At 39.2% G+C, this 13,334-nt stretch overlaps 1 long non-coding RNA gene across 1 annotated transcript; it reads right to left on the reverse strand.

The window, feature by feature from the left end:
- Positions 1 to 10,843: 10,843 nt before the first annotated feature.
- Positions 10,844 to 13,102, reverse strand: LOC311442981. Its single transcript, XR_014696999.1, has 3 exons — positions 13,062 to 13,102; positions 12,621 to 12,771; positions 10,844 to 11,770 (listed from the first exon to the last, which is right to left on the reverse strand). It is a non-coding gene; the product is annotated as an uncharacterized lncRNA (long non-coding RNA).
- Between the last annotated feature and the right edge of the window lie 232 nt (positions 13,103 to 13,334).

Below are 13,334 nucleotides of genomic sequence, written 5' to 3' on the forward strand. Positions count from 1 at the left end.
AAAATACAGGTGCCAGCAACAAAGTCTGCAGACCAAGTGAATCCTGATGATAGGAATTACATTTTAAATGCAATGTTCAGGAAGTTGACTACACATCTTGCATTCATAAAGCATGGTATTAGGAAGAGTATTTTAATAGCATTTTCAGTGCTTATTATGTAAAGTATGAAAACCAGCCTTTTCTGTGGAGAAAGAACAAACTATTACATTCTACATATATTCTTATTTTTTCAATTAAGAGAAAAAAAAATTAACATTTGATTATTGTTTCTATACAATAATCAGAGAATTTAAAAGTGAGCTTGCTCAGTCTCTTTCTCACAGGACTGCTTCCACATGGAAAAGACAGATGCTGCAAAAGGGATCAGGTAGACAAGGCAGGCAGGTTGGGATACCAGGCAAAAATGCAGCAGGAGAATTTTGGTTTCCACAGCCATCTTATATCATCCTAGCTGAAAACACACTTATCATAAGAAGAAAAGTACACCAGTGACAATATTATGCTCTGGGCAAATTTTCCTAACCTATTTATACCAGGTTTGAATTTGACAACCAGTGTTCTAGGGGAGAGCATTTCATTGTCATGTGTATCTGACACCATTATTGGAGACTCTCAAATGACATCCATCAGCAGTGCATCAAGTACATTTATTTTATAGCTCAATACAACTTGGAACACAGCAAACTGGCTTTGCTGGTGTTATACAGCTATTTCTGCACTCTAACTTTTGGACAAAACTCAAAAATTCCTCAGATTGAATCCCAGCATACTTACATTCAAGGACTAGCTCATCTTGGAACTACTGAAAAACATTCTTCCAAGTACAGGCACACAGAGCTCGGCTAATGTTTGTCAATCTATTGAAAATGAGATAAAAAATGTTCTGCAGAATGACAAAACGTTAACGATAGCTTGTAATCTGAAAAGAAAATACTGAACACCAGTGTATGTTCTTGCTACATCTTCTGTTTCTACCACAAGAAAAGGCAAAAACCACACTGCCATAACTACAAAGACTGTTTTCTCTCCCACCTAAATCCAACTCTGGCAGAAGGCGAGTGGGTTTTTTGGACCATGTCAGAGATGAGTAGGGAGGAAGTGAAAATAGCCACTCTGGCTCACTCACTGAACTTGCTATAAGGAGTGGACAAGAGCCACTTTTTCTCAAACAAGGTGATCCCCTCAAAAATTCTGGCATCTAGTAGCTAATCTGTAACCAGCCAAGTTAAACACCTGTATGCCAGGCAGAACCAGCTGTCTGTGTGGCTCTGCCAATCCATCTGCCCAATATACCTCCTACTGGTGGTTTGAGGCCTTTCAGTAAATACACAGCTCAAATACAAGTTGTTGTTGTTGGTTTTTCTTTTCTGTTCACCAATCTTCCTTAGGACCTCAATTTTCAAAGCACCCATTGATCAACCACAATGACAGCACTAATTGTATTATCGCCATCAGCTGGACATCAGCTCAATTTTTAGTGGCTACTTTAGAGATAAGGAATGCACGCTAAAGTTGCCATAAAAATGCTGATGCCTTCATCACCCATTGACACACGAACACCATGTTGCTTGAACTTCTGTCAAAATAGTTATACATTTAGGATAGGGTTATGTTTTCAAAAAGTTAATCTTCTAAGGGATTCAAGATGGGATTCTATAAGGGACATGATAAAAACTTCTTTTGGCTGTGTCCAGCCTTAAGTCATCCAATATCTTCCAAAATGAAAATAAAACTAGGTTAGCCACTATTGTAGCACACACGTTTCAGAAGGGATTGTATAACTGCTGGCCTTCAGGAAGGAAGAAAGAAGAGAAAAGGAAAAAATATTAAGGTTTATTTTCATTTCATCTATGGCAGCTCCACAGTTACATGTGCAGATGTTACTAACCACCTCAGGAGCTGAATTTGTATCAAGGGAAGAAATGCCACCTCACGCTCCCTCTTCAGAGAGGTTTTTAAGTTCATCCTCACAAACAAACTACTTCCAACTAAGAAGAAATAAGTGTCTTTGTTGCTCACAGTAGCGAAACAGAAACTGCAGAAAAGCCCCAGCAAAGTCCCCAAGAAGCCCCCATTATCTGGCCTGACTGAGCACGGCACACCATCTGCTCTAAACACATAACAGCATTTATTTTCCCTTCCTTGCCCAACGACCTGCTTTCTCCTTAGTTCCCAGGTCAGTTTACCCATCTGGTTTGGGAAGTATGTCAAGTTTTGTCTGGCTGAAGGGGATCATTTTAAAATACTCTTTACAGTAATTTTCACCTCTTCTCTCTCTCATTCTGCTCCCTAGTGTAGCCTTTTCGAGGAGGCGGTGTTACATTTCTCCCGGAAGAGCAGTGACCCACATTTGTGCCTGAGCACCCACCTTTAAATGGTCCTGACAGCTTTGCTCTGTTTGCTGGCTGCAGAGAAGTTTTCCTCCACAACGAGCTCTTGGTTTGCTCTTTGCTCAGACAGACTATCTGTCTATTTTCAAACTGGTAAAGCTTAACTAGTGCTACACAGGATGTGTCTGACCAAGGAAGCTAACACAAACCAGCAGGACACTTTCGGCATTGTGTACATTCCCTTTATATGATGTCACTATAGCTGCTGGCTCGGGGGAAATGCATTTATATGATTTACTTTTCTAGAATGTATAGGCAAAGTATAGAAACTGAAAGTTTTTAATTTTGAAACATTTCATCATCATTTATGGTGCAAAATAAATTAGAAGAGGTAAAGTAGAATTAGATCCTCAGTCCTTTCCCAGCTAGGAAATGTTTTCCGTGAAGTTTATGGCTATCCATAAACTGCAACATAAATATGAAACTCCAACTTTACAAAAGCTGATGCCAAGAAGATTTTGGAAATGCATTGATGTATTACTTAATTTTACAGTACCTTTGTAAGCGTGCACATTTCACTTGGATAAAGTGTAAACTCTGTATGATAGTGTTTTTCTTTGGGTGGGATACAGCCTGGAATAATAAGCATATTATCACCAATTTGTTACAGCCAACTCTCCTAATGATATGGATTCACATGTATTTCAGCCTTCCTGAAACTGCTTCTCTAAATAAATGATGGGGCATGGGGAAGGAATTTGCACACTTCTGAAGGAAGAATTTATACATTATTTTTATTTTTTTTATATATTATTTCATCATTACTTCTTCTTAGCAGAGAATGGGATTCATGTCCCATAGAGGTATACTATATTTCAGGACTACTGAGAGGTTCTGGATCTTTCCAGAGGAAGAGGATGAAGAGGAAGAACATTACAATTGCTTGTATAGCTTGTCTTCATAGAATAACTCATGGCAAAGTGAACAAGGATTCCCTGAGCTCTGTCCTGAGCAGAAAGATATAAAAATATAGGTATGAGGCTGAGTGAGGGGATTGAGGTTCTTATCCAAAGAGCTAGGGCTTTTTTTTGATTTGATTTTTTTTTTTATATATATTCATTTTAGAGCATGGATTCATGAAAGCTGCTGGCTTATTTAGGATAGCTGTTTCTTCCTCTGGGCTCCCCTCTCTCCAAGTTTCCCTTGCTAAATAGGAGGAGCTCAGGTCCTGGAAGAAACGATGCTGCATGGCTATTTACAAACAACTATGCCTAGGTAAAATAGCACCAATTTCCTGTTCAGTCTGGCTCTAAGTGCTGATGTTTCAGCAGCTGCTGCATAAGCAGATGACCCACATGCCAACATGGAGGGACAGCAGCCATTTGAATGTGAGCTGTGCTCCTCACTTATTAAAATGCATGATGATTTTTATATTCCTTTTATGGACGTCTAGTTCTGGATATGTAACTATTTCCTTTGCTGCTGTTTTTAATTACAAATATTTGGAATTAAAATATGTAAATGAATTTTATAGGAAGTAACATTATTGATGCTAGCAGTACAGTGTCGGATTACTTTGTTAACAATGGACTGTTCCCATTAAACTTAAACTGGCAGAACTCTTACGAGCAAGGCACTTTGGGGAAGTTCTGTTGCCTTTGACTACAAACAAACCAGGGGGTTAAAAAAAATCAATTCAATTCAGATTCAACTTAGAAGCAAGCTATATTCTTGAATTCAAATCCAGAGAGGTGATTCTAACCTGCTCCAAACCATAATCAAAAATATGGGATGGAAAGGTTCTGAGTAGGAAGATACATCTCAAGCCTCTATTTTTAGGTAATGTTTGCCCTACTTGCTACTGTGAGAGTGGCAAGAACTTGAGCAGTATATCCGCATCGAGGTCAGAGTTTACCCCACTTTAACTACTGATTTGTGTGAGGGAACGTGAAGAATTTAATACAGACTGCAAATTATTCCAATTCCCTTAATTATTTTCACTGTGTCAGAGATAGGTCTTTGGTGGGTGTTTGTTTTTGCAGCCATAGTGATGGGATATATTTGTTGGCTGCAGTCAAAATAATTCCAAGCAGTTATCTACTGGCATTTTTTTTTTTTTTTAATTCAGTAAATCCAGACATTTGCCTGCTTTACAACCAGAGGATAAGAATTTCGAAACTGTAGTCTCAAAATAGCTCTAAAATTATTTTTCTAAATCAGACTCATAATTCACCATTTTGTTTCCCACAAAAAATCAAGACGGGTACTCACGCTAACCCAGAACTGACTCCATTCAGAATTTTCTTACTATTCCATTCCTAGGGGCAGGAGGGAGGAAAGATGATCTCATTTAAAACATAAACTTAAATATTCTTCAGAGCAACATCCTTTATAACATGCACGCAATAAATCACATGCTTTTCTCACAGTGCTGCTCTGCTACTATTCCTTTTGGTGTGAAAAACTGCCAGGATATGATTTGAACAAACTGTTGACGCTCGCTTGATTTTTAAAAGCATATAGGAATCAAACATTCACTGAAGTTCATATGTCTGGCAGCAGTGTATTTAAAAGCATGTGGATATGTATATAAATACACATTGGCTACTTGACTTTACTGACCTTGGACATAAGCAATGTTTTTCATAGATCTGCACTGCTCACAGCTTCACAGAACAGAGTTAACCCCGTGTGATTAGCCTGGAGACTCTGACAACAGTTTTTGTTGCAACTAGGAGTGACAGTAGGAACGTAACCTTTTAAGCTGCTGAAGTTAAAATCCATCAGGGACTGAATCAAAGCCCTCACAGATTGCAGCTCACAGGAAAGTAAGCTGAACTTTATGGGAGCTTGATCTGCTACAGGCTGTGGCTTCTCAAGACAGGAACAGTGCCTAGCTAGCCACCCCTGCCACTGGCTTGATAGCATCTTGCAGGAAAACAGGCTGAGAGCTGGAAGCAGCAATCTCTTTAGTCATGCCAGCATGAATTGGTGGTGCTTGGGATTCAAAGCACGTATTCACATGAGCAGGCCCTATTCTCAGAGCTGGAATAGCCCCATTGATTCAGTGTATCCAAAGTAATTGGATTATGAAACAAAAGTAAATTCTATCCTTGTGCTTTCTCTACATCACTTCCTATTGATGCAGGGTGCTCTTGATTCTATTTTCAAAAAGAGGATGCACTAGAATTGGACTTAGAGTGTAACCAGGCAGTTAATAGTCCTGGGAAGCCTCTGCACTAAGAGCTCAGTATGCTGGTACAAGAGGTACTTGGTCTGGGGAGCCACCAGTGGTTAATATTGTTTCAAGTAATGCTGGGCAAGTTCCCAGCTACTCTGAACTCCAGAACTGTTACAGAGCAAGCATTTATTTGCTAGCACTTCTTTCCACCCCCAGGAGCTGCTCTAAGCCATTATTGGAAATGGCAGAGCACTACAGGCTTGAATTTTTCAGTCAAATTACAAAATGAGATTCAGTGATGAAAGGAAGCTAAGGTATAATCTTGCTTACATAAACCGGAATCAGCAAAACACTTTTTGTCTCTGGTATGCAGTTTGAATCCGATCTAAGCACAGAGACGATTTCAGGAGACTCACCCTGTTTGCTGCTTGACAGCTTTCTAACATATTTGCTTTCCATCATGAAAAATGTATTGTCACAACAACTGTAAGGAGCCCTTTGTGCAGGACAGAGTTTAACAATACAGCATTGTGGGAGCAATTTGTTTGCCTTTCATTAATGAAGATGTATAGGACAATAAGTACTAGCCATAGCCTTTTCATCATTTCTGCTAGGAGAGAGGGCATTTGCTGTTCCTAATTTAAGCAGGAGTCGGGATGGCTGTCAGAGCAGTCCATGTCCTCCAGGATGGGTGTTGCTAGTGAGTATTATTGTTTAAAAGTAAAAATAGTTTCTAAACAAAATGTTGTGGGAGGATAAAAGTTCAGTTAAAGTTGGGCAGTGGCCAGCCTGGGTTTTATGGAGTAATTGCTAATTGTGTAAGCTCTGCCCAATGCTCTGTTTACCAAGGATGTTTTGCCCATTTTAGCTGAGGTGGGGCTCGTTTCCTTAACAGACACAGAACAGAGCTGCAGTCTGCTCTGTATCCTGCTTCGACAGAGCATGCTCAGATCCTCAGGCATTCACAAAAAGTAAAAGTAACTTCCCCCCCTTCCTGCTATATAGTGGGCTTAGATAAAAGAATCAGGATGTCCTTCATGTTCAATATTTACCTTCTCTTACCAGTATATTTCAGAAACATCCAAGGTCAAGTGCAATTCAGTGCTTGTCCCAGTTAATCCTTCCTGCCGGGCTCTGTTGAAATGCAGCATTCCCAGTATTCCATTTTGATCAGTAGTGCATGTGAGCAGTATACGACACTGAATGCACCGTCCCTGTTACCGCTGTTTAGTAGCTCCTGCTCACAATTAATAACAGCAACACATGTGGTGTGTTAATACTAGCAAATCTCAGCCCTGACTACAGTGCAGGATGCAAGCTAAAATGTATTTATTGAAGTCATTGTGGGTTACAAACTGTACAATGCATATTAGCACACTGATGTAAGTGATCTACCTCTCATAACAGCCACGGGCTAGAAAACCACAGAATATTGCTTTGTTAATTAGCTCTTCTCTCCTTCATTGTAAAATAACCTGAAACTGAATCAAGTAAAGCAGTCTTTTAGATAACCTAAAACTTAGAGCTTGTGGTATCTGATGGAGAAACAGTTTTTAGGCACCACAGAAATCTCTGTTAAGAAGAACCATCAGCAACACTACTTCTGCAAATCAGTGCTAGGTCAGAGGATAATAATCATTTTACTATGATTATTCTTCTCATGCCACATTACGCAACATTAGGTTAGCTCCTTCTTAGTTAGCTCCCAGTTCTGCTTTGCTATCACGTAATAGCCACATTCTTAGAAACTGTTCACATGGTTGAGGTATTTATATAGTCCCCTGCTAAATAAGAACGCCTGAACTAGTATTTTGAACCCTGTACATGGAACTGGCCAGGCACCGAATGGCCCATATGGAACTCTGTAGCTCTATTACATGTAATGGCACTGGAGTTAATTACATCTGCAACAGCAGCCTTAACTCGGAATTCCTCAGCCTTTGCCAAGTTACTTCTAGAATATGGAAAACCTTGTATGACTGTGTTTGTTTAACAGGAGTATGATCCACATACCTCGCCCTTAAAAACAAGGAGAAAAGGATTGAGCACATCAGTCTTTCACTTTTAACAATGACACCGCACTTGAGAAGGCAACGGATACCAAATAAAGCAGTTCCTTGCACCCTGTCCCAAACCTGAGTCATAGCCCTGGGGACCTCAAAGCCTCCACATTATATTTCCTTTGCCTGTTGTCTTTAGCTCGTTAGCACACCCATCTGACTGAAGGAGACTGCCACCGATTATGTACCACCTTCAACAATAAGAGAGGGTGGGACCTGGGTGGAAGGATGTGTGAAGTGCCATGGAATAGAAACTCTGCACAGCAAAATCTTTAAGATATGCCTTGAACTGCATACTAGTGCTTGAGAACATGTTGCACCTGCTGAAAAGAAGCGACATGCAAAGTGGACAGAATTTGTGGAAAGGCAGAAAATACCCTACCTTCCAGGAAAAGCTGCTTTATGTTGATGTTCACAGTCTTCAACATACCCCTGGAGAGTTCTGCTTAAAAACGTGGTGTGTTTTATGTTTTGTGCATTGGCCAGGCTCACTGCACATACTGATACTACCAGTTTTGTTTCCACTCTTTCCTATCCCTGGCATGCCACACTCCCACAATTCTCTCTACAGCATGGTTTGGCTGTCAAATTTTGAAAGATTTCATGGAGTGAAAGATTCATGCTTACTATAAAATATGTAGCCCCAGTGTTTCTGGATCATGTTGGAATTACCAAGAAAACCCATATTAGCTCCACAGAAGGCTTCTGTGATGAAGCCCAAAAACCCATCTGACTCTACAAACATGCTATGCATTTGTTGTGAACACAACATAAACGTATCTGGAATCTCCAAGCTGTGCAGTGTCTCTGCCTAATCTACTGAACATCCATAAATCCTGAACAGACAAAGAAAAGACTCAAATTCTTCCTACAAACAAATTTCCAGATGGAAAAAGATGACATATGCAGAGAAATCTGACCAACCAGAACCCAGCTCAGAAATTCCCTGCAATCCCAGTTTTCTCCCTTGTCAAGAAGGATGTGGGCACACTTTCTCCCCATTTTCTATGCCAGACTTCTGATCCTTTGATAAGGAAGGCAGTGATTCAAAGGTATCATGTCACACACAGATATGCCATTGAGTTGAATAAAAGACTTTGCTTAGCTTGGCACCAATTTAAAAAGAATGTTTATCATACACAGGACAATCAAGAGGCACATATACCAACCCAAAGCTACCTTTTGTTTTCTTTTTTACAAACAGTGTTTTCCAGCTATCTGAATTATTTTCCTCCTCAATAAAAACAAATGAACAAAACCAAATCAAAACCACCAAATTAAAACAAAAACAAAGAAATAGGAGCTGTATCTTACAACGCAGTTCTACAAGAATTTGAGCAAAACTAGCAAAAAAGGGAATGAATTGCTTCCATTTTCTCCTGTGCCAAACCTCCCTTCTCTGTCCCTTCCTAGCTCCTTGCACCAAAGACGACACTAATCAAATATTTGCACAGAACAGCTCAGTATAGTAACTCAAGAAAATCCAGCCCTTTTCATGCTGGCTGAACATGTTGAAGTGGCTCACAGAGCAGTCTGTCAAGGTAAGTGCTGGGTGCGGTTAGCTGGGAGAAAAGGAACAAGATCAGCCCCTTCCAGCAGCAGGGAACTACCAGATCAGCTCACCTTGTGCCTCATAGAACCACATGCTTAGAGGTTTAGCTCCAGACTCTTGTAGCCATATAGATAATACATTAAACAGGGTCTCTACAGGGACTATAGGAAAACAAAAACATGGTTAGCCAACCTGACTGGACAACAATTCAGAATTCCCTGCTCTGGCCCTGGAGAACACTATCTTGATAGCATCTCTTGTCCGAATCTCAAGACATGGCTGCATTTACATCCCAAACACCACAGGGGACTGCTCTTTTGGTAGATAGCTAAAAGGAGGAGGAGGAGAAAGAACAAAATGAGAAACTAAGCTCATTTACTTTTCTATGCTTTCTCTTTTTGTTCGTCTTTAACTCACATTTCAGCATTGTAAGCGGTAACAATGCAGTGAATTTATTTTAAATAAACTGCAGAGGGATTACTTCAGGGTTTCACTTCTCAGTAGCAAGAACAGAGCACAAAATAGCCCTATTTAGTAAAACAAGGACAGTTTAAGTAGTACATCACTGAGCAGCTATTCTCTGGTTCTTCTCCTACTTTGTTCAGCTGTCTCTCCCCCAAAACAAGCAACAACTAAAATGCAGAGATGGCCAATGAGGAATTATTGCTAATTCATGATATTTGGAAGTGAAAGACAGATACAATTTTAATAATAATGATGATGATAATAATAATAATAGTAATAATAATAATAATGAAATAGATGTTCTGACATCTGAATAAACCAGTGCCTGACCAAGAACACCACAGCACATAATTGCCGCTCTGTACAGCTTGTACTGGTCTCTTTTGTGTCTCACTCTATACCATATAACCCATAACAGTTCCAGTGAGCCATTTTCTGATAAAGTCATATTATTCTTATTAATGTTACAGAAGGACTTATTTGCAAGCAGCAGTGCTTTTAGAAAGTATTAAAGGAGAACAGGTTCCCAGAAAAGAGAGTAATGTCTTCTGCATGCTATCAAAATATAACTTCAGGTTGTTGACTGATTCCTCCTCCTCCCTCCCCCTCCCTCCCCCATTTTTTTTTTTTTTGGACATAAACTAACATTTCTCAGGAAATCCTTCCAAATGCCAGAAATTCATCTATTTTAGTTATAGAGAAAGCAAACTGTCTCCCCACAGAACTTTACTGATATCAAAATGGATGTAAGTAGATTACCTTTCAGAAGAATTTAGGGGGAAACGCTGTTCCTGGCCATAGCCATGCAATATATTAGCACAAAGTAAGAGTATATTATGAAATACTGACCAAGTCTTTATGTTTCTAATGTTATTTTTGCTACTTGTGGCTTCTACAGAATAACAGCAGTTAGAGTTCAGTATACATTGCTAACTGCCTTATTCCTATAACTTATAATTTCTGAAATTATGTCCCATAATTAAACAAAACAATACTATAATATAAGAGCATTAGTTTTAATGAAAACCAGTCATGTATCAGTCTTCAGCTTAATTTGCTCTTCACAGACCCCAGAAATTAAAGGATTAACTATTGCAAATCACCCTGGTACTTTACATTTAATCACAAGCAATTTATGATAATTTATTCCACATGTCTGATACCACTGAAAAAAATTTGCAAATAAAGCTTGGCGATGCCTCCAGGAAGTGAGCTGCTCATTCTGTTCTAATATTAGAAGCAGACTACAGCAATGCAACACGTAACATTTATTCCATACCCCCAAATGCTGTGAGCCATCATTTTATGCACGTACAAAACAAATACGAGTGCCTGACAGCGACTGGGCTGAGAATTTCTGTCACATGAATACTGAATGACTTATAAACATGAAGAACTGAAAAAGAAACTTTGCTGATGTCTCAATCCAAGAGTACAGGAGTATCAGAATTAATTTGCTTCTTTTTTGTACTTGAGGGATGTCTCAAAGTGAGAAAGTACTTTTGGCTATGGCATACATGTACCCTTCTTAGTGTTACACCCACCCACAGCATTACTGCTTTTTAAATCAGCTAGATTTCAGAAAAGCAAAACTTTCTATGTAAACCGAGATGCTGCAACAGAAGTTTGACTTCTGGAATACGCTGACCAAAGAGCGGCTGACACATTCCTCGTATGGCACCCAGGGGTTCAGGGCTCCTGCTGAGCTGGTGGCACTGAGATACTACGGGCTTACTGATATCTCTCTGGCTCTGGAGGAAGGCAGGGCACCTGGCTCTCCCTCAATTTACAGTACAGAATTAACCAGGAAACCTTCTACTGGCACACTCAACTACTAATTTGGGAAAGGAAAATACTGCCTGGCAAGCTTGCAAGGCTGCTGACCCTGGTCTACTGGAACCACGCAAACCTTAGTGCTCTGCACCACACCCTGGGCTAATCAGTCTTTCCTTGGCTTGCTCAAATCCTCTGAAACAGATCTGTGTGAACAGGAACCCCTGTAATGGAACTACTGGGTCTGCTCATCTTTCTGTGCCCAGCTTTAGGTGTATAGGTTGGACATCATCATGATGTGATTTTTACCGAGCAGGTTTTTTTGCTTCCACATGGAAGCACATCACGAAAGCGAGGGTGGCGTTTTTGGTAGCTTTCAAGGTCCATTCGGCAAACTGTCTCCAGTTCCTGTCAGCACACAAAATATGGGAAAGTGAGTTTTTAGACTGTAGATAGAGGTCAGGTTAGCATTTATATTTAGATATTAATTAAGCTCATAATTTAATAGTTATTTTTCCTGTGTCCACATTTTTGAAAGAGTTTCAAGGTTGTTTTTTTCCCCTCCTTCTTCTAGAAACACTTCTCTATTTTCTTACCATAGCTCTTCCCTGAAGGCTGCAAACCTAATTATGAGAGGACTAAAAGAACTAATTATTTTCCCAGTAGCATCACGTCTTCCATCACCATGCATACATCATTACACAATGGTTAGGCTTCTTAGATTTCTTTTTAAAGAAATCTCAAATCTTTTTAAACTTGCATTCTGGCTTGGTGGGACCAGCAGTGCCAAGGAACAACAGGTGCCTAGGAAGAAAAAAAACTAATGGCCTTGAAATTCAAATTATAATTTACTTCCATTCCATACTTGTTACAAGCATCATGCTGTATGATGTGTTAGGGTCCAAGATGGCAAAACTCAAAGAAATCCTGCTTTATAAAAGTCTTTAATCAATAAGTAAATTGGTTTCTTGTTGAAATTAACCTAAAACCACAAAGAAGCAGGTTTTAAAGGCTATGAGTATTTGTGTCACCGGGTAATGAAATATGTATTCAGAAAAAAAAAAAAAAAAAAAAGATAAGTTCAATTTCACTTTCTACAAAGATGGAAAATAGAAAAACAGATGGTTCTGGAGGCCATTGCTTTTCCATGGCAATCCTCATTAACATAAATTTATTACAATATATGTATGAAAACTGAACTAAAAATAAATAAATAAAAATATCCCGAGTAAAACTCAACTGCAGCAGAGTTTCAGACCTTCTGTTGTCCCATTATGTGTTTTTGGCTCAGGTGTGATTCTGGGCAATCTGTTGATTTCCCCAGTCCAGGGCATTCATTTCAGACATTCCCTTTTCTTCATGTTGCTGTTGTCTGTCACCCAGAGGGGTTTGGCCAGTTCGGTTTTCTTCTGCAGTAGCCAGATAAAAAGGTAAAATCTCAATAGATGTATAACACTGTTAGAAAATAGCTGTGAGACATGAGTTCAAGGATGTACTAGAAGAATATAGCAGATGGCAAATAGCATGTGTTTTCAGACTTGTTTCCGCAACTATTTTCATTACAACTAGTTATGTTTCATTATATTTCACTAAAACTAGAAATGAAAACTAGTTTTGATGACAATAGACAGCATATTCTCAAGTATTTCAATTAGTAATCTCAGAAGGAAATAAAATTTAAATTAGAACTTCTGCTCACACCAGTGTTGTTCTGATGCAAACAGATCCTACACCCAGATTAATTTTGTAAGATTAGAAATTGCTCATTTTCTTTGAAATAGAAAAAAAAAGAAAGAAAGAAAGTCATCCTCTTGAGACCCAGTTGTTATGCCCTCCCTTTATGATTTATTTGGCCTTGAAAAGCAGAAGCAATGTTACACATCTGACTGGGGAATGTTACAGTTTAACAGACATGAATGCAGTGGGTAGAAATAGAAGCTGCCCCTGCAATCAGATTAGGTACCACTTTATA

This window comes from Aythya ferina (genome assembly GCF_964211825.1).
Source record: "Aythya ferina genome assembly, chromosome: 11".
Lineage (NCBI taxonomy): Eukaryota > Metazoa > Chordata > Aves > Anseriformes > Anatidae > Aythya > Aythya ferina.